Source organism: Manacus candei, unplaced genomic scaffold (genome assembly GCF_025592945.1).
Source record: "Manacus candei isolate 608988 ecotype Guabito, Panama unplaced genomic scaffold, ASM2559294v1 h1tg000049l, whole genome shotgun sequence".
Classification (NCBI taxonomy): domain Eukaryota; kingdom Metazoa; phylum Chordata; class Aves; order Passeriformes; family Pipridae; genus Manacus; species Manacus candei.
The window spans coordinates 6,854,852-6,876,228 of record NW_026138097.1 but is presented as its reverse complement, the minus strand read 5'-3'; the positions used below and the strand labels follow the sequence as shown (position 1 = coordinate 6,876,228).

The 21,377-nt window shown below is 41.0% G+C and overlaps 1 protein-coding gene across 3 annotated transcripts in view; it reads left to right on the top strand.

Annotated features, from left to right (window-relative positions):
* The first annotated feature begins 315 nt into the window (after positions 1–315).
* KCNG2 (potassium voltage-gated channel modifier subfamily G member 2) overlaps positions 316–21,377 on the top strand; it is a 58,337-nt gene continuing 37,275 nt past the window's right edge. Inside the window, exon 1 of one of the 3 annotated variants that reach the window (XM_051798903.1) lies at positions 316–596. The gene's annotated coding sequence lies outside the window, so the exon portion shown is untranslated. Of the gene's footprint in view, positions 597–647; positions 953–1,931; positions 2,059–21,377 lie in introns of those variants that run through there. The other 2 variants (XM_051798901.1, XM_051798902.1) reach the window with 2 other exon arrangements.

Genomic DNA, 21,377 nt, shown 5'->3' with positions numbered 1-21,377 from the left:
AATTGGACAGAAAGTCGGGCAATCGGTTCTTCCCACCTCGGGAAGCGCCTCGCACGCACCGCGGGCTCGCTGGCAGCACTCACCTGCCGGGGCACAGAGCCCACCCGCGGGCTGGGAGCGGGGAAACGCACACGGGGCCCGCGGCACGGCCAGCACAGGTCCGGCGCCCGGCTGAGCGCGTTCGCCTCCCGAGAGCGCGTCGCGTTCGGGCTCGCTCTGAGTTTTGGGGCAACTCGCGCCCGCTGCCCGGGCGGCGGGGTCCGCGTTGCCCCGAGGAGGGGAGGGAGGGGGTGCTGGTGAAGTACTTCAGTGACAATATTAACGCCGCTGCCCGGCGAGGACGGTGCCCCGCGGGGCGGGCTGAGGCCAGGCTGCCCCCGGCGCTGCCCCGGCCCGGGGCTGGCGGGGCGCGGGAGGGAGGGGGCCGTGCCCCCGGCGGCAGGCGGCGCTCCGCGGCCGGCGATGGGGCTGCGGCGGCGGCGAGCGGGGCCGCGCCGACACAGAGCGCCCTGGGGAGCCGGGAGCGGGGCGCGGCGATGGAGCGGGGAGCAGCCGGCAGCGTCCCCGGTCCCGGCGGGGAGGAGGCAGTGCCTGAGGTGAGAGGCGCTGCGGGCGGGCGAGCGAGGCCACCCGGTGGGCGAGGGACTGGTGCTGGGTGGCGGCAACTTCGCCGCCGGCCGGCGGCACCGCCCGCCAAGTTGCCGGGTCCGCTCCGTGCTCCAGGTCGTGCGTGGGGCGAGGGCGCTGCCAGAGCCGAGACGAAGCGCGGCCGCCCCGCCCCTTCCCTCCCGCCGGACCCCCGCCTGCCCCGGTCCCGGGGGAGCTGGAGTCAGCCCGGGTGTCAGTCCCGGCTGTCAGCCCTGGAATCAGCGCTGGTCAGCCCTGGGCTACGAGCGGTGCCGAGCGCCGGCCGGCCCTGCCCGGGCACTGCACCCCGCGGGCGGCGGCGAAGGTAACGGGGCTGCGCTGGGGGCGGGGGTCGCCGGGAGCTGTAGCGGGGGCGCGGCCTCTGCCCCTGCCCGGGCTGCCCGGGAGCGTTTCTTTGCGCGCTTGCTTTCTTCGGGTTTTGGGGTGTCGATTCCGTTTAGTTACAGAAGCAAGGTGTGCGGAGCTGTCACTGGAATGACGGTGGTGTGCCCGGGCATGGAACTGCACGGGAGCCCCAAATCCTGTAGTTTTTGCTCAGGCAGAGCTCCCACTGGCTTGCCGACTCTTTCTCAAGGTTTACACAAAATTAAGTCTCTGGTCAGGTTGCAACATCTACTAAAAAATATGTTTAGCTAACATGATTATGAATTTCAGTTCGAATACTAAGCAAAATTTGCTCAGAATAAGCATAGCAGTCATAGTTAAGTGTTTGCTAAATGCATTACTATCAATTTGAGTGCATATTATTAGTGTGATCAGACCATAAATTGTGAAGGAATGTGAAGGGACTGTCTTGATTCAGATCTACACCGTATGGTTTTAGTATTCCAGCTTCGGCACTGGTCCTGAAAACAGGGCTTGAGGTTTGTCCCAAGGAAGAAGATATTTGTCAGTGAGACCTTTGGCGCCCCTGATCACTTCTAATGGAGTCTTTCGGGAGAGAGATTTCCTTTCTTTGAAGTGCTTGTGCTGGAGTTACTTTTGCAAGAAAAACTTATTACCGCATCTTTATTCCCAGGGGAAAATTGGCTGGGTCCGTGAAAAGTGCCAAACCTCCACCTGAGGGCATGTTTTTAGTTCAGCCTGAGTCACCAAGGTTACTTCAGAAGAAAAGGTGTCTTTTGAGTCTGCTTATCCCCTCCCGGCTATTTCCACGGTTCTGAAATGACTTGAGGGTGACCTTCAGAGAGTGAAGTCAGCTTTGCTCAGAGGATTTCAAACCTCTTTTATTTGCTCTTCTTAAGACTTCCCTAAAACAAACAAGCAGAGCATTTGGAAGGAAACCTATGATTGAATATTCAGCAATTCCTTTCTCCTGGGTAAAAGCTGATAGACGTTTCCACTTGTTTTGGAAAGGTTTTTAGCCAAGCAAGAAAGATCTGATTTGACACTGCCGAAGTAAAGCATGAGGTAAGGCAAAGGAGGGTAGTTTTGGGTGGTTTTTTTACATCCCTCCTTATGTGGGGAAATGGGGTTAAAAACTGGGTGAATTGTTGTAGGGCTTTTTCCATTACACTTTTATTTTGGTGGGTTAATCAGTGTATCAGTTTCTGTGAAAACTCAAGACTTCTGCCTTTTAAAAAACATTAGCAGTATCACCAGATATTTTCAGGCAGTTCATATCTGAGACACTACGGCACTCACTAGAAGATTAACAGCACTTGGCCTTGTGCCTCTGGGCTTGTGCCTAATAATACATTGCAGGAGCACTGCATTAACTGTCAATAAATGTCTGTCATCTCTTTGGGCTTAATTACAGAATGGCTTCAGAACAGCAGATGAAGAAAAGTTTCAGCTCAGCTTTTAAATGTGATACAGCCCTAACTCTCGTGGTACCTATATCTGTTGTCAGTGTCTCCATTAGTATAGCCCTGCTTTGTTTACCTGGCTTTGGTTTTTGAAGCCCTAAAATGTGTGAGTTCATTTCTTTATTTTCCCTTTAGCAGCTCTGTGTTGATAAAACAGAAGAGAGAAGAGTTTCATTAGAATTTCATTTCTTTGCTGAACAGGATACTTAGGCAGGATTGTGATCATCTTCGGATGCTTCTCATATTTCCCTTTCCTTTGTCATTGTGTTTGATTCTGGGAGAAATCCTTTTAAATGCCTGATACTGATTTCAGGACAGTCTAAGAAATTGCTCCAAAGTAATTAGATTGTGTCTTGCACTGAACCCATAACTGTCAGGATCAGTAATCAAGCCAGTGTTGGATGGATTTTCAGACACTGTGGAAACCTTGGGCTTCTCTAGCAGAAGACTTGTCTAATTGGAGAGGCTAGAGCCAGAAGAGCCAACAGGAACTAACGATGCTATAGCCAGACTGTGCTAATATCACGCACTGGTACTCTTGGTACAGGATGAGTACTGAGGTGGGGAATTATTTCAGAGTACTGTCTTCTAAAAGCTCAACAAAGCTTTTAGCTTGTGAACTTGCATGTACACAGCTATTTGATTTCTTGTTTTGAGCAATCGGGGGGAAAGACTGAGCTGGATGTGATCCCTGGGTCCTCAGATTGTTTGCAAGGCAGAAAAAGAGGCAGCGTTTTAAGACTGAATGGATCATAAAAATAAATGTTTGATTTGAATGGTATTAAGAGAAGGAACAGCTAACTGGCTACCTAATTTTCTAAAGGTCTAAGTGATTGAGGAACCTTTCTCCTGTTTTAAAAATGACAAAGGCAGTCAAGGACCAGAGTGTTAAATCTGTGATACAGATGGGTCTCAGCAGATATGGGTCTCAGCAGGGGGTTCAAAAAACTTTCAGATGCATGTAGATGATAAGGATTGAGATTGTTCCTTTTCAAATGTTTCAAATGTTTTGCAGCTCTACTAAAAAAATGAAGAAGCCCTGTCAGCTCTGGTGAGGTACCTCTTTAAATACTCAGTGGGCCTTGAGTTGCATTGAGTAATTTAGTTGCTCAGTTAAGACATTAGTTTTGCGTTATCTGTTACTGCGTATTTCCCTATTCAGAGTAATATCTTCATCGAATTGACTATGACACTCTTTATAACCAATCCACCTTACTGCTTTGTTTGAATCAAGCATTTTTAAGTACCTATTAATTAAACCTAGTGAGTTACTTGGTACTGCTTTCCTGGTATATGCTTCTGTACCACGCAGCTACGTCCGATTTCAAGAGGCAGTTTAGCCCTATGGAAAGTCAGACTCTGTTGCTTCTGTTCCTCTTGTGCAGTGACGTGCCTGTGGAAGACCTTTTCCTTGCTCCTCACTTTTTTTTCTTTTGCAATAGGCTAAGATGCCAAAGCAGATTAAGATTCTGTGCTGTGTGGTGAAACGGTGAGCAGAATGGAAAAAATAACATTCGTAAAGGTTGTGGTGCTGGTCATATTGGCTGATGAAGGACAAATGGCTCTTCCCTGACTTCCCGGGAGAATGGGCAGACACTCCCTATGTTATTTAGCATGAGAGAGGGGCCAGAGTCACTCTGCTTTCTTGATATTGTCCTTTTGCCCTTGCCAACTCAAAAATCATCATGGTTTACTAAATGTTGATGTGCTTTAAGATGAGTGCTTTACATCTTCAGACTTTCAGTGCTTTCACTATCCTTGGGTGCATGCATTCCACTGAAGAGCAGTTTCTGGAGAATTTTTCTTCTCATTAAATATTCAAAATCTTTATGTTTTTTCACCCTGGAACAATGATGAGGATTATACAGCCTCCCAACTTCTTAACATGAACTGGCATCTCTGATAATCTTTCAAGTTATACGAACAAATTTGCTGTTCCACAACCATTTGGGGATAAAGTCTAAAGCTTTAAAGCAAGTCAGAGGTTTGTGGTATTTTTTTCCAAATGACAGAAAAATAAAGGAGGAGTTTCAATTACTGTAATTGAATCAAGCCGTTCTAATGAGTTCCTACTCCCGAGTAGAAAAGGTCCCAAATGATTTCTTTTTTGTTGTCTTTCAGTATTCTAAATAACTACTTTAAAAATAAGGATAATTAAGACTGTTACCTGTGATGCCAGCTATTGGTCAAGATAAATGTAAAACCACTTTGTTTACAGGATATCTGCACAAATAATGGTTCTCCATGCTCTGTGCTACTTGGTCAACCAGTGTCTTTCTGACTTCTCAGTAGAATTTGTGAAGTTCGTTGAAAGCAAGGGATCAAAACTGAAGTGTGTTAAATTAGAACTCTGCACAGGTTGCAGGAAGTAAATCAATATCTGACAAATGGGAAAAAACATGAGCATTTAAAGGGAAAAATTTGTACCCAAGATTCTAGGAATATTAAAGCAATAGAGATAAAATAAAAATAAAGCATTAAAAATGTATCCTTTCAGTGTTGTTTCAAAAGGTGAAGAATTACACATGCTGGTATTTATGGAGATTATTCTCACCTTCTTTTTCAGACCTTTGTGTTTCTTGAAGAAACAAATAGTATTTAGATTGAGATGGTAGCCAGGAGAAGCACTTTGTAAATACGAACGGTGTAGGGGTTTTTGGCAATTGACTTAGAACCGTTTATCTCAGCCTTCTCTAAATGGTTCTATGAGCAGAATAAATTGACTGGTCAGGGAATAATGGGTGAGATCCATCTTTGTCTGTGTGCAGAGTTGTGCCAGGATGCCCACTGCTCACCCTTCAGTGAATGGGAACTCCACGGGAATAGTTTGGACTGTACTGGTGATACCCTTTTCTGTCTGAACTCCACTATTCCTCAGGGAGAAAAAGGATCCTTACACATAATAGAATCATAAAATCATTTAAGTTGGAAAAGACCCTTAAAATCATGAAGTCTGACTGTTAACACTACCAACTCCACCACTATGCTGGCTTTGCTTGGTAGACTTGGGGTTCAGTCATGGGCCTCTAGAGAGGATTTATAAACATGTTTAGTTGCTGAACATGTATATATCTCTTGCCACCCTGTAATTTTTTTTAAAAGTGTTTTTAGTCAGACACATTATTGGGATGGACTGAAAATGAGGTTTCTCAGATGTACTGTAAAGCAGACATAGTGTGTTAGCTGTGAAGCAGATTCCTCATGTCATCATTTTATGCATATTTGCCCCACTGCCTGAATTACAAGACATCTGTGATCTTAAGAAGTTTAAGGAGAAACTGGAGAGATTAAGGAAAAAGGTGGAGAAGTAAACCAGTCAGATTTAGGATAAACAATCCTCTAGGAGTTGGGCACAACTGTGAGAATAATTTTCTCGTGCCAAGCCTTGTACCCTTAAAAATTAGGCCTAACTTCAAGTCTAGCACGTTTCTGAGACTTGTTTGGCATTACTGGGCTGTTACTGGCCTAAGGCAGAAGGAGTTCATTCACAGATAAACTGCATATGTGTTTACAGCTGAAGCAACACTGAATTGCATGAGCAATAGTATAAGAACACTATATTCAGAATCAACAACAGTGGGAATGTGATGGTTTAACCACACAAGTGATGCAGATTAATGAAGGAAATGATATGTGATTTGCACTGAGTCGAGGTCATGTTGTTTGCATGAGTGATGTAAAGCAACATCAGATAGGAACCTGTCCCACTGTCTGAAAGTGGTTATCATGATGATGGACAGATTTTTTTCAGTGTATAGAAAAAAGCTCTTGGTTGTTTTTTGTTGTTGGGGTTTTTTTTAATATAGTTTTAAAAATAGGAACATCCTGCTTTAGAAATGAGATGGAAACAACTTCTAGAGAAAGTGCAATGTCAACACTGTAAATCATTGAACAGTCAAAATAGTCAGATAAAGGATAGACTGAGCTTGAGGGAAGATGAGGGGTTTTTGAACTTCTCAGAGTGAAGTGTAAGAATCCTAGGTACTCCATGCTGAACAGATTGTGATGGACGGCGGAAGAAACAGTTGTTTTCTTTCAGATTATCAGTGCAATTTTTTCATCTGGTAAAGCCAGGAAGACAGAGCCTCTGTGGAGACCCTGCAATCACAATATAAATTCATTCAACAAAACTCTGAGTGAAATCCAAGCCTCTTTAGAGCTTTTCAAATATTATTCCAAGGCTAGAGTCTGTATGGGTTGGAATTATACTTTATCCTGACCTGCCAGGATGAAATTTTTACTTGGTTCTCACAAATGAATTTCTTCCCTCACAAACTGCCTGTGACAATGTTAAGAAGTTAGGGAGGAAACACTTGAAAAAGCAGGTATTTCCTCGGACATGGAGCATATCTCAGAAAATTTAGTTTCTATTTCTGACATCAGAAATTATTGCTTTTGGAGATCACTATAAAGTGCTTCTAGTTAATAAAGATTATGGTAGACCATCAAGACTGACTCTTGTGAATTTTGCAGTTATACTTTGATGGCAGACTTGCTATGTGTCTCTGCAGGCAGGCTAGTACCATTTTGCTACCATTACTGGACCTTTTGCCATCTTTTCAGTCTGCAAGACTTTGTTGTTCAGTTAAGCTGTTAAAATTGATTACAATAATGCATGTTGATGTACAATAACACATGATGATTACAATAATGTATGTTGACATTGTTCTGAACCTACCTCCACTCTCAAAATAACGACTGGCCTTACCTGTCTGGCCTAAGCAATGAGCGAAGTCACAAGAGGCTTGTCTGTGGTTTTTATTGATGTGTATGAGTATGCTTACTTTGAATGGTATTATTTATAGAATGGCTTTCAATATACAGAAGCATACAGTAAAATCTTGACCCTGTTATGTTTAATTAGGGAAACAGTTCCTGTGGCAGTACTCAAATTAATATATTCAATCTCTTAGTTTCCAGCCAAGTTTTATGTATCTTTCCCAGCTTGCATTCACTGAAATTGTGTTCATTGTTTAAAGGAAAGTCAAATCAGTGCCTTAGGGATGTCTCCACTGTTAGAAGAACCACAGAATCACAGAATATGCTAAGTTGGAAGGGACCCACAAGGATCATCAAGTCCAACCCTTAGACAACCCTGCACAGGACCATCCCCAAGACTCACACCACGTGCTTGAGAGTATCATCCAAATGCTTCTTGTTCAACCTACAGGAAGGCAGAAACAACTCTAGTTGCACCAGTTCTAGTTCAGATAAAGTTGATTTGCTAGAAGTTCTGTACCTAGAATAATTTTGTTGCTGTATTCTCATCTGTCATGTTTTTCAAGGTCATTTATTCAGATTTGACTTTGAGCTGTAGTTTTTCATGTTATTATATGTCTGCAAAGTCATCAAAGGTTTCAGGAAGGACTTTTCTGAGTATGACTCTAAAACCTGCAAAAACCTTTGCAAATATATATGGAATATGGAAGCTGATCAGGGTTACATATGCAAGAGAGAAAAAAGAGAAATTTTGAAAAGTGTTTTCATGACAAGTTTAAATAGTCTTGAAGCGGGTATTTTATACCTACTGATTTAGAAACAAAAGGTTGAGTCCTGTGAGGCTTTGAAATGCACAGCATGCACAACCTTTTCTTTATCCACCAGGAGTAGAAGCAGCATATTCTCCACACTTTCGAGAGTCCCAGCATTTGGTGATTGTAGATTGCAAATGGATATCCCCTTTTGTATGTATATTCTTCAATGTAAATGTCACTAAAATATTTCTCGGTTTAGTATTAAATTTAGTGTTTCTCTAAAAGCCTTATTTTGCTTTCAGCCTCTCCTGGTGGTTTTATGAGGCTTCACGCCGTGAAGGCTTCCTCTGGCTATGGAAGAACTTGAATTTGTTCTGCAGGCTGCTATTAAGGGCTCTTCAATGGGAGCAATTCCTGGCTGCATGGCAGGGAAATGTTCTTCTGTTCTTCTTGGCTATGCTGCAGTAAATTAGAGGAGCCTGTCCAGACCTACCTTTGTGTAAATGATAGCACACCTTGTCCTAGATGTTTTTACTTCTATTTCTTTGTACTTGTACAGTGGTCTAGAGTTAAAACTCTCAGAGTTAAGGATTAATAATATATTGCCCTTGCGCTAAGCAAAACTCCTGATTTTATTTCTTTTCTAATTTTAAAATAAAAAAATTGAGGAAGGGGCTTACACTCAGTGTCTAATCCTGTCAGACTTTGTCCTTAGAATCACAGAATCATAGAATCTCCTGAGTTGGAAGGAACCCACAAGGATCATCAACAATCATGGCAACAATTTGTTATATAGCTTAATTTCCACCACAATCTCCTAGTGCTCTTGCCTAATTACTTTTCAATTAAAGTAGGTGATCCTCATTTAGCTTTTTTCCCTTCACTTTGAGTTCCGAGGTGGTGGTTCCTCACTTGGGTCAAGCAAGAGCAGTCTCAGGACTACCTGACTTTGTCTAGACATGCATGATCAGGGAGGCACGCGTCATCTGGAAGTCATTTTAGCAAGATCTGTTTTTTCCTGCAGGAAGAGAATCAGCATAAATACCTTCAAAACATGCACTTACTTGGACTTGGCACAGCAAAACTATGTTTTCTGTAGGTGAAAATCTTAACTGAGCAGTTGCAATCAAAGACTGGCTGCTTCTCTACACTGTCCCAGTGGCATAAAATCATAGAACAGTATGAGTTGGAAGGGACCCTTCATGAGTAATTCTTATTCACACAAACAAACCTACTGCATACATCGGTATCCTGAAGGTGATGGGCTCATTTAAGTACAGGGTTTTGAGAGTGGATCCTTATAGAACATTTAAAAACCTTTTATTTATCAAATCTCATATGCTCTAATTACTAGTTCAGAGTTCTTATGCTTTGTCATGTTAATGAGTGCGGTGAATCACTTTTCATAACCATTGTCTTTCTCTGTAAGCTCTGATAGTGTCTGTGGTAAACTGACAAATAATACCTGTTCCAATACTGTACATGTGTATGTGCATACTTTTTTGTTTTATATCAAACATGGTCCCTTGTTAAACAACCTACTCCAATTCTAAATACTGGAATTTTTTTCCTTTTTTTTTTTTAAGATTGTCTAGAATTTATTTATTCCTCAAATGAAGGGATCTGCCTTTAGTTTAGGTGAGAGAAGATTGGTGTATGATCTAAGACTTGTACTTTGATATCTTTTAATGAACTGGATTAATTGAGATTCTTCTAAAAAAGTGTTATAAGGGGGCACATTGCTATATGCATGTATGAGTGTGAAAAACCAAAGTCAGATGAGGATTTGTCATGTATAATGACAGCAGGTTGATTCTTTTCTGAAGCCTCTGGAGTCAGCATTTCCCTGGGCTCTTCTTGCCTCCTTGTTTGAGAAGATTTTTCAAGCACATTCAGAAGATCAAAGAGGGTTGGTGACATGTTTCCTTTCCCCCCTGTGTTTGCTTCCTTGGCATCCTTTATTCTGATTATTCATGCCTGAGTATCCTTGCAAAAAAGGACAGTGTCCATTTGTTCTTGTCTTATCCCTGGAGATATGGGTAAATTAACTAATTATAACTATAAGCTAAGGGTACTGTTTATTGTAGAAGGCTAACAAGCGCCAGGAGTGGGATAAACAGTAGGTGCAGTGATAGCATGTGCCCTTGGTGACCTGTGCAGATTAAGACGTGTTTAAACTTGGATTGCATCTCCCTGGAAGAAGGAAAGAATCCAGTTACCACCATCCTGGCCTTCACGGTGTTAGCAGCAGCTTAGACAGGATAGATTTCATCCTTCTTTACTGTAAACTTCACCACTATCACTTCGACAGTCTCTCCAGGATCCTGGCTTCATACACTGCAATCTTTGCATTGAACTTTGTCACAAGAGCTATATGGGGCCCATAATGACCTACTTGACAGAATTTTGATAATGCTTTCTTTCTCAATAACCTCGTTATTGCTGTGTATTACCTTCCTTAGCTCAACCAACCTCAATTACAGGAAGAACTGTTGAGAAGACAGAATTCAGATCTCTGAGAAATCCACAGAAATAATTTGCAATCCTGTCAGAGAGCAATATTTTCTTACTTATCTTTTTCCATGAATTCTTGAGAATCTTGAGTATGTCAGTTTATACCACTCTTGGAATTCTCAAAAGCGGACCATTATTAAAAAGAAAAAGTATTTGTACCACAGAAAGTTCCTACTCTACAATTTTTAAGTTATTCTATGAATCACTGGAGATTTCAGTGCAAAATCATGATGCAAGAGACACACAGCTGCAGTTAAATTAAATAGCATAAGAAAGGTATAAAAGAAATCAGGCCCTTTGTTTTCAGAATGTAAATGAAAATGCAGTGTGGGGGTTTAGGGTCAAACTTCTCCTAAGAGCACGATATGTCATGGATATGCATCATGAAGTTCTTTCCAGTTCTTTCCAGTGAAGAATGTTGTATTAAATTCTGATTTTTTCAGCCTATTTCCACTTATGAAAGCTAAGACATGGTCTGACTAAGTCATTGTTGGAATTTCAGCTGGCCATTAAATGCATTCAAATAGTCATAATGTAAGTAGAATTATCCACTTTCACTTAAAATAAGTTAGTGTAAAATTACCACAGACTGGTATTTTGACTTCAAGTTATACTAGATAAAGTAGAACAACAGTGTTCAGGCTGTTTATCCATGCATTTGGCATTATTTTCTGTCCTCTCTAGTCAGAGGCATGAGTTTTGCTCCATTCATTTTGTACATTCACTTACCCATTCACAGGGATAACAGCTGTCACCTTAAGTGGTTTCACGGGCACCAGCTACATATTTGTTGGACTGTCTCTGAAAAAAGGTGTGGATCCTTACAAACTGTGATCAACAATGCTTTACCTCAGGTTTCTGAATGAACTCCTAAGCCCCAGGTAGGGGCTGGATGAAAGACAAAGACGAGAGGGAGCACAATACTGTGCCTGCATTGGGAGTGGTATGTAGCTTGTGTCTCATGCAGTGAGGAGGATGAAAGACAATGAAAGACTGTGATAAAAGAGTGTCCCTCTGCCTCTTCCCTGATTTCAACCAAGCCAACTGGTAAGTGTTGGAGTGCCACAAAATCCATCCATCCATCCAAGGATGGATTTTAAAACATTTGTATGTTGCTTATTCACCCATGTTATATTTCTTCTACACCAGTGGGTTCTCAACAGCACAGCAATAAGTATATTAGTACACTTATGGTTAGGGTTTCATAATTATGTAAAAGGAGTCTCATTTATCAGTTTTTATTCCCCATCCATATTTTTTACCGTGTGTTCTGAGATGCCACCAAGTGTCTCTGAAACACAGTAGCAGTAGAGGTTATTAAATCCATAGTCCTAAAGGAAACTAAACATTTTTAACAGAAAATAAGACAAAACCAATTTATGACGTATGTTTATGTGTTAGATGGGTGCTTTCTTCCTTGCAGCTGCACTTAGTGACTCTGATACAGTTCTGGCTGCTGCCCGTGCCTGCCTTTCCCCAGAGTGACAGCTGCTCTGCTTCTCGGGGGAAGAGAGGGAAGTATGAGACCTGACTCCTCATTTGCATCCTTTCTTTTTTATTATTTTTTTGAGTGGATTGGCAGGCATGGGTGTGAGAGAGAGTCAAGTCCCTTCGAGCTTTGCAGAGGCAAGATGTGCAAAAAGTGGTACCAAAGTCCCTCAGCCAGGGAGGTGATGTTGGGAGTGCCTTCTGTGAACTGGCATGCAGGACACAGTAGGAAAGAAGGCTTAGGTGAGGCTGCAAGAGGGAGGTTTTGGCTGGAGCTTCATTTCAAACTTTTTTTAGGTCAATAGGTTTATTGCACCCAGAAAGGGCTGGGAAGTTAATGGTTGTGTACATGCATGGCTAGAGAAGATAGGAACTAAGCTATAAGAGCTCTATTATTGCACTAGGCGGTCCTGACTCCTTACATCTTTAAAGTCTGTCTTCATATAGAAGGTACTGCTCAGCCCTAATGACACCTAGTGAAGCTGTTGGGTTTTATAACGTGTTACAGAGAGAGTCTTAGACTGGGCCTAGCAGAGTTCTTCTCCCACTGCCTATCTCCACTGCTCCCGTGATACAGTGCAAAGGAATCAGAACAACACTGTGGCTTCCATCCACCTTCTCAACCCCATGTGCTACTCAGAAGAAATCTGAGACAAGAAGACAGTGTCACATGCAGAGTGAGAGTCTGTCACTTCCCCTCATCAACCACTTCATGTCTGTGACTCAGCCTGCCATGGACCCTCAGAGAAACACGTGTCCCTCTTGTATCACTTGGTGCAACGTGTGGAAAAGAAGCATCTGCTACTTCGAAGGGTGCCCAAAATGCCAAAAACATATTTCAGCACTTTGGGGTGGGGTGAGAAGACATTAACCTGCAGCTAGGTAAAGTGCATGCCATTTTGGGGGAGACTGAGCTAATGGACTGAAGTACACAGAGCTGATTTCCTCCAGAGAGGATGTGAGTGAAGGAGGGATAGGCAGCAGCATATGGCAGTTCAGCTCTGAAAAGGCGCTGTGTAAAATAGCACCTCCTTATTTAGCAGATCAGCTTCCTCTGTGGGTGCCCCAACTTGATTTTGTAGAAGACCTAATTCTTTCCTTGATAACTGAGTGGATTTGGTCTGGAAATAGAGAATCTCATGGTTCCTCTGACTGAAGATTTTTCCAAAGTGGAAAGACACTATCAACTTCAAGGCAAATAACATATGTTGGAGGAGAATTTTAGGAGGCAGCATATCAAGATTTTAGGCCTTGAGAAAACATTTGGAAAGCATTTCATAAGTCAGTAAATGCAAGATAGAATCATGGGGGGAAAAAAATGTCTATTTACTTTCATCCACTCCTTAGCCGGACAAAATCAAAGCGAAATCTTTGCTTAATTGTAGACACATCTTGGAAACATCTGCAGGATGATGCTTCAAATAACCTCCTTCCTCCTGCTCTGAAAGGTCTGCAGGCTGGAAGGGGAAACACAGGTAGAATGAGACTGGGGCTTAGAAGAAAGACAAATTGTCTTTGGTCTGGTAAGTTGCAAATTTATTGTCATCTGAAGCTCCCTTAGGCTCGATCTCATGCTCTGTGATCACCTAGAAGTCATGGAGCACTGCCAGGAGCTGGCAAGCAACTGATAGTAAGTCACTGGCATAACTAGAGTCATAAGGTTGGAGTAGACCCAGAAGGTCAGTTATGACAAAAATGACTCAGTGTAACTGACAAATTATGTTTTCCTATACACTGTTTTGGCCGCACACCGTTATTTTCCATGTTTCAATTCAACATAAGAAATACTGATCTTCAAAGGCAGGAGGCATGCAGAATACTCATTTCAATTTTGACTTCCCAGCGTGTTGCTAATCTAGTACAAAATTTGCTGGCCTCGCCATCCAGGAGAAAAAAAGAAAATAAAGAGATGGTGAAATAATCTGTATCCATCTGCCTTAGGGAAAGCAGTCAGGTGGTGTGATTTCACTCAAAAAAACTGTAAGTGATGACGAGAAGCAAAACTTAGAAATGTTCATGAAAGGGAAAGAAATGTATATTCTAGGAAAAGATTGCACTTTTGGTTTTATGGTTTGTATAGTATGCCCAAGTTCTACTTCTAGGCATTGAATGGCAGGTGAATTAAGACTGGTTGAGGCTAACTAGAGAGGTGTGGTCAAAATTTGGAGTTATCTCTTGTCAGGGTGAAAGACTATCCTTATGTCTTCTTGCACTGGTATTGAATTTCAGCAGACCAAATTTTGAAAGGTTTTAGAACTGGCAAGGATAATGAATTGAGATAAATCTGTGGAGGGAAAAGAAGTTGAGGAATCATAAAAAGTGCTGACAGTCAGTTAAACTTACTAAACTTTAAGTCTAAAGGTTACACGTGCTATCTAGCAGTAAGAGAGAAGCCTAATCAAAAGAAAGACAGTTTGATACCGGTCCTTCTCCTAGAAGGTAAATGATTATGTGAGAAAGAGGGGCATATGGAAGGTTAAATGTAACTCTTGCAAATACTCACTGGAAGTTTCAAGCAATGAAATATCCAGAATTAAACAGAAAGAAATGGAACAATTTAAAGTAACACTTACTGAAGCATAAAATAAATAATTGGAAAAGCTCTTAAGAACAATAGGAATATAAGTCAGCAAAACAGAATGACTCTGAAATAAATTATGAATGTACCTATTACACAGGTTTATTTTTTCTGTTTGTGAGAGCACATTCTGAATTTCACAGTAGTCTTTGACCATATTTGTTTTCAATGACTCAAGTGTGATTCCTTTCATGTAGAAACTGAAAATATTATGAAGCTATAGCAATAATTTACAGTATTGAAACTTAGAACGTGTTTCTTAGTGTGCAATATCCCCTAGGTTTAATAGCCAAATCTTCTTTTGGCTTCTGGTTTGTTTGTTTACAGTCATTCAGGTATGCAAAGTCTGCATTTGACCATGTATAGCTGCACTTGAAAAGTGCATTTGAATGAAAAGGTATTTGAATAGCTGCATAACTAATCAGCTGATGCAATTATGTGGACATATTTTGCGTATACAAGTAAGGAGGTGGTGAAAATGTAACCTTAAATATCATTTATTTTTGCCACTTTTTTGATAATTTAAAGAGCTGTTAGTCATTGCTTTTAGAAAGTGCCAGGAAAACTTCATTAGTTGCCCATGCATTCCCTGTGTGGTAATAGTAACTCACCAGCCCTGTTGCACCAGCATGTTCAGCAGGGAGCGAGGATGAAGAGCAGGTGACATCAGTGCACACACCCAGACATGAAAAGGCAGGGTAAACCTCAGCTTCTGAACCAAGTACCAAAGAAAGGTTTGCTAGATGAAAAGGTAATTTAGGTTTCAGAAATCAATTTCAAGGCCTGTGGGGATGAGATCACAATAGCTTTGAAAGTAGGACTTAGGTAAATAAATGACAAATCACCATTTCCAAAGCCCAACTTCAATAATCTCTATTCAGTCAAGTTTCAGCTTTGTGGCTTAGATTTGATGGCTGAAAGTAATTGGGATGAAGTTCTGCACTGGATAACAATTGCAGGTCAATCTTTTAGAACATATGATGACCATAGCTGATTTATATATGCTGTATCACATAATGTAATTATGCAGCTGTCTGCAGAAGGAATCTGGTAATTAGCAGGTGGAACGGATGTATGGTGGGTTGATACTGTGAAACACTTATCTGGGGTGAAAGAGTTCGTAAAAAAAGGAAAAACATGTTGCTCTAGGAAAGAATAGCTTGGGGAGAAAGTAAAGAAATTACTTAAAAGGAGAAGAGATTTGAGAGATTATGAGAAGTAAGAAAAGATTCCACAAGCGACTCCTTTGCCTTTTTTTTATTAGGAAAATAGCAGAAATTAGGCTAATAGTTAGAGGTGTTTTAATCATGCTTTAGGAAAAAAAATGGAGCTCAAGATTTCATTGAGGGGATTGCTCATTAAATACTTGGATGGGCTGTGACACTTTCAGGAGAATTTGGAATGAAAATGTCTCTAACATCTATACAATTCCTCCCCACTGTCTGTCTAGGGTGGCTTGGCTGGTTTTGTGGATTCTTGACTGCTCCTTTCTTTCTGGGTTGGAAATAAATCTCTTTAGGAGTGTGAAACGGGACGGAAATGAGGCAACATGTTGTCTTTCCTCTCACCTTGTCCCCATCTTGTTCCTATAATTTTGGACTCAGTGCTCAGTAAGGCTCCTTTGTAGTGATTTCTAATTCTTTGCTTTCTCTTCTTTCTCTTATTTGGTGGAACAACACAGGATCCAATAGGTCTTGCTGAAGCTGAGGAAGCATTTGTTCTCTGTGTGCAAAATCACCATCAGTCGGAAAATTTTAACAGGTTTATATGCAAAAGAAGCGAGGATATTCTACATCCTTCCGTCTCCAGAATTAAAATGAGCCTTCATAATTTAGATCAGGTAGCCTGTCCATATTGCAAGACTGCACCTACAGTTTGTAGTCGTGTATTTATGATGTTTTATGACAGTCTGACAAACACACAACATTCAGGCATTCTGAAGTAACTAAAAACTAGTGCTCATATGATGCCTGTACATACATTAAGAAAAGTATCTTGCTTTACTCTCATAGACTGGTAAATTCAATAACTCTGATTTTTCTGTCACTGTAATAAATTCCCAGTTGTCTTAAGTCAGTGGGAATGCAGAGTATACATAGAACAGAGGCAAGAGGCCAAGAGCATGAGATTCTAGTACATGTATTACAGAAAGGGATATCTAGGTGATTAGCTCTACTTATTTTTTATAGCTGGGCTTTGGTGTTTTGTAAATACAATGAGTAGTGGGATTTCTAGAGTTTGAAGGAAACTGGGACTTTTTTATTGTGATTCATGGAGAGTGCATTTTAGTTTAAAATTCTTCTGCTTTACCAGTTCTGGATCAGGAAGGCTATTCACTGTTTTTAGAAAACAGTGTTCATCCAGCAGCAGAAGACACTTACTGACATCGATCCTTAACTGGCTTCTCTTTTGCTGGTTTGGCTCTCAGGTGTGTGTATGTGCCTTGGAAGAGATGAGGGAGTACTTTGAAAGGAAAAACATAGTCCTTTTGTTATGCAAGGACCATTAGTTTTTCCATAATTACAGCTGTGCCTCTAAGGTGTCTCCCCTCCAAAAACGGGGAATAGTGTGCTCTCTTTTTCTACTCATGCACACATCCATATACACATTGTAACTATGCACATACATTATTTCCAGCTGGTTCCCATCACAAGTACCTTTTTTCCTGACCAAGCTACGGACATTGGAAATTTGCACACACTGGCTGGATACATGCAGAACCAGTTTCTGCAGGGATCATATTTGACTTAAAAATTAAGGACTTGTGCTCCATAATGCAAATTGTTGAATGTGTTCAGCTTGAGTAAAACAGGAAGCATTTAGTATTAAATATAGCTGCCTAATGTGAATCTTATGGAAAGCTTCTTCCAGAATAGCAGTTAACTTTAATTACAGAAATTTTCAGGTTTGCATGCACCACAACATGGTAGAAATCCACTAATTTTTTTAACAGCACTTCTGCTATTTCAGTGAATATCTTATCTCCATGGAGAAATCAGTTGATACACAGCACTGACTTTTGATGCAAGAGTGCCATACTTCAAAAAGTTATGAATATGGAGGATCTTTTTTCACTGCCAAGAAATTAAAAATAAATCCCCAAAGGTTCTGTGTGCAAAGATTTTCAAAGGACCTATTTACCTAGGATGGTTTTGTTTGCCCAAAGATGGATATCCAGTGCTGTTTTAAATGTACTAGCGCATCGTGCTTGGCATCCAGCTGTTGCTGTTATGGCACTTCTGCCATCCTCAGATATCCCAAGGGGTCTCAAATTGTGCTGGGTGCCTCTGTGCAGATACCAGATTCAAGCTCTTCATTTCCACTGGAAGCCAGTGAGATATGATGATTGATTTGACCCTTGGTGCTCCCTGGCCCTGTGTTCCTGAAGGCTGTGCCTAGAGACCACAAGCATTTCATGTCGCAGATCTCATGTCTGTCGTTTGCCTGTCTGTTCAGGGAAATATATATTTATGTGCATACACATGCATATATGAAGGGGGAAAATAAAAAAATATATAGGGGAATGTTCACATATATTTATATAAATATAAGCGTGGGCTTAGTACCAGTTATGCATTTACTTAGTAGTGGTTTTCTTAGGTGATATAACAGACTAAGGTCCTGATTCTGAGAGAGGCAGAGAGCTTCTTACAAGCTGCTTGGCACTTGCTAACTTACAAGAAAAGTGCAGGGATTCAGCATATGCTTGAATTAGGCTCTAAAATAATGCTTGACTTAGGCTCTAAAATAATGAAGTATCTTCTTTATACCATATTGATCTCTATCCTTTTATCCTTTTTCTCTTCCTTCACAGTGTAAATTACATATTTCTTTTTGATTTAGTATTTGTTGTAAGCATAAAACCACCAAGTGATTTTAGTTCATTATCATATTTTATCTCAAAACAGTACAATTTTCATTTCTTAGCTGACCACAAGAGGTTTAGCTAAGTGCTTTCTCTCTCCCACTCTCTTTCTGCAAACCCATCTGTGTTTGCTAATATCTCATATTTGTTTCACACTTTGTTTCCCTTCTAGATCATGATATTATCCTTTACAGCCACAAAAACATCCCTATAATGATGACAGAGACACAGAAATTCATCTCATGAACTGGGTTTACTGTATAGCATTGGTAGGATCTTTCCCATTCTGTCTGACAAGTCTTCCCAGGGACACCCCCCCCTCCACACCCTCAAAAACCTGAGGATTGACCTCTCTAGAAGCCAACTTCCATAGCCCCTTCAATTCCTGTTGATTCAGTTGAGTCTCGGGCTTGTGGAGTATGATGATACACTTCAGCACAGGATTTCTGAGACCAAATGGGACAGCAAGTTCCTGTCAGGATATAGAAGTATTCAGCAGGCAAATATAATTTTACTGTTGGGAAAGGGACTGATTGAACTGGAGAGCAACTGCCTAATCAGAGCTTAAGCTAAATGATTCTATGTTAGTGAGCTATTGAGACTGAATGCATTAAATAAAATAAGGCAATTTAAAGTGTAAAATAAATAATACAAAAAGAATTATGCAGTACAAATCAGATTACATGCTTTTCTTTCAAACATCTTTATTAAGTAGCTGATAGCTACTTATTTACTGATCTTTATTCAGATTTTTAGATGCTGATATCCATGTTTAGTTTTTACTTGATGAGCAAGCAAAGAAGATATGAATTAATATTTTCTGAGGTGTTTTTTAATTGAAAATTTTCAGGAGGAGAGAGAATGAAAGTTATTTCTTTGCTTATTTCTTCAGTGTGTCTTTTGTGTTAACAGTAAAGGTTGGTTGTTAGCAAAAAAACAATAATAGAATAGAGACCTTTTATATGGAAGTAATGGCTTAGGTTAAGTAAAATTGAGGTAGATAAATCTGGGGTGTTATGTTATATCATGTGATACAAATATGCAGAGCTGCTGAGCACATAAGCCTTGTGCCTTAGAAACACTTCAATTCAGTGCTGTTACTGTGGAGGGAGATGAAAGGGTCTTTGTCGAAGACCATGCTCCAGGTTCTTCAGTGTGGTAGACATACCAAATATTGACCAAAGTACAGGCTTGAAACAGAGCTGGAGCCTAGCTTTTTGTTAGTACCTGTGAAACTCCACCGTCTTTTTCATTTAGCCAAACATCAAGCTTTTCTTCTCTGACTGTGCCAGTACCACAGTGCCCCAGCAAACATGACCTGATGAGTTAGACCAGCTTATTAAACTGCAGAGCACCTTCCAGGAAGCCTCCTTTGGCAGTCAGAAAGCACAGTCGGAAAGAAAAGGAGGTGCAAAATTATTCCTACACTTGGCAGTCTCCAGCTTCTTCGAGAGCCTGTAGGATCTTCTGGCAGCAGAAGAAAATGCGAGCAGCTTTCCATTGCTCAAAGTGAAATAATCGTGTATATCCTCTTAGCTGCATAATGAAATGGCTGGTCAGTTAAAGGTGGAATGAAGAAGCAATTTTCTCGACTCTACTGGCCCAAGTCACCATCTTCGTCACCTTCCTCTTTCCATTCCTGTTGCCCTAGCAATTCCATTCCCTAGCTCTGAGTAAAGCCACCTGGACAGGCACTTGAAGTGATGGTTCTGCACAGGTGTCTAGTATAACCCAGATGGAGGGTAAATGTGGTTATACTACTTCTGTTGATGATGTAAAACCTGTTTGTGTGTCTGCATTGTAACCCATAATTAGCCTCTCTCTCCAGAGCTATGCAGTACAAACATTGCAGTGGGAAATTTGAACCAAGCCAAGAAAGCCATTTCACTGGCAAACCTGAATGAGGCCTGGATGCTGTAGTGAAGTCTTAAACACCTCTTGAACAGAACCTGTCTCTTCTTTTTGCACCTACCAATTATAGGTGCCAGAATGAAAACTATTTTGCTGGTAGCTTTTGGTCCCCTGAGGCTGAATGATTTCTGCTGCAGGGCTAGATCTCATGATCCTCTTTGTGGTGTCCATAATATAAGTTGTCTGTACACGGGCTTAAATGAAAAGCTGAGGCTAACAAGACGAGTTCTCAGTGGGATCCTTATGCTGTACAGCTGTAAACATTTAATTTAGGAGTCAGAATTAAGAATTCAGGCTGAGTCATAGAGGCAGTGACTTGCCCAAAATGAAGTTTCTGAACACATAAGCTGAGAGTTTGCTTCTCAAGGACCACAGATGAACTGATCACTCCAGTACTAGATTACTGAAATAAAGTATGTATACTCCATGTGACAGTAGAAGTAAATTGTATATTATAATGTTTTCACATGAAAATGTGAAGACCTACGATAATCACCTTGTGTTTTGTTTTACGTCCTCTGTTTCTTTTCCGTCTCACCTATGCTTGAATTGTCTCTGATATTTCTCTTCCATCCCACTGTTTTCACTGTCTTTTCTGTATCCTCTGTTTTCTGCTCCTCTGTGTTCAGAGAAATGAGAACAGCGGGATTGCATGGATCTCCACTTCTTTTCCCTCTTTTCTTCACTGGAGGGGGGCTTAATACAAATGATAGACTGTGAAATGGATTATCATGGGTGGGTTTAGTTTGAAATAGCTGTGTATCAACCCTATCTCACCCATTCTGTCTCTGTGCTGATTTGACACCCTGCTCAAATGGCTAAATTTAAAGAGTTCATAATGTCTGAAAATTTGGAGTTCTTTTACAGTCTATTTCAGTGAAGGGAACTGACTATATTCTAAGCAATAAAAAACCATCAGAGCCTGCAATGCAAAGACCAGGCAGAAAAGTTTTTCCCCACAGAATTAGTATTACTTGCAATAAAAAAAACCCAAAAACAGAGCACCATGTTCAAACCATGTTTTATTTAGCTGCACTAACCCTCATCTGTTTTTAAAATGTGCTTTCATCCTCAGTTCATATTTCCTGAAT